Raw genomic sequence first — 584 nt, 5'->3', positions numbered from 1 at the left:
TCTTGGCATTCCCAAAGGCCTCCAGTGCAGGGTTAGCTTGGATGATTTGATCCTCCAGTGTACCCTGATTTTGTCATACAAATATATAAACTCCAGGTTTACTGTCAATTTAGAAAGGCTTTTAAAAAAACAACAACCTTTATTTGGTTTTCTAAATGTTATTCAATCATTATGATGATATAGGCATGTAAAGAATGGATATTTAGGAAAGGTCAGTGCAGGTGGGAAACAACATACAAAATAATGGAACAATTTACATTTTTTTATTAAAATGTTCCATGTTGATGACTCTGGCAGTTCTAGTGTTAAACTAACTCATTTATCATTTATATTTTGTATCATATTTAGATATAAGTATGTAATATAACCTTCTTTTCAGCAGCCTGATCTTTCTTCACATTCGGAGCAGCAGCGATGCTGGCAAAGTACTGAATGACACGCTTGGGTGTTGACAGTCTTTCCAGCACCGGATTCTCCACTGAGTTGAAGAGAGACAGAAAGTTTTAGACCAAGACATATGACCGTTAAATACTTACGGGATTTTTTTGGGCTGTGTGACTTACGTGATAAGGATTGACTGGTTT

The 584-nt window shown here is 36.0% G+C and overlaps 1 pseudogene; it reads right to left on the bottom strand.

The window, feature by feature from the left end:
* Nucleotides 1-584, bottom strand: part of LOC116700869 (myosin-7-like) — a 25,812-nt pseudogene that overhangs the window by 23,156 nt on the left and 2,072 nt on the right.

The sequence above is a fragment of the Etheostoma spectabile genome, chromosome 13 (genome assembly GCF_008692095.1).
Source record: "Etheostoma spectabile isolate EspeVRDwgs_2016 chromosome 13, UIUC_Espe_1.0, whole genome shotgun sequence".
NCBI classification, from domain to species: domain Eukaryota; kingdom Metazoa; phylum Chordata; class Actinopteri; order Perciformes; family Percidae; genus Etheostoma; species Etheostoma spectabile.
Note: the sequence above shows the minus strand (reverse complement) of the source record. Positions and strands in the feature narration are given on the sequence as shown.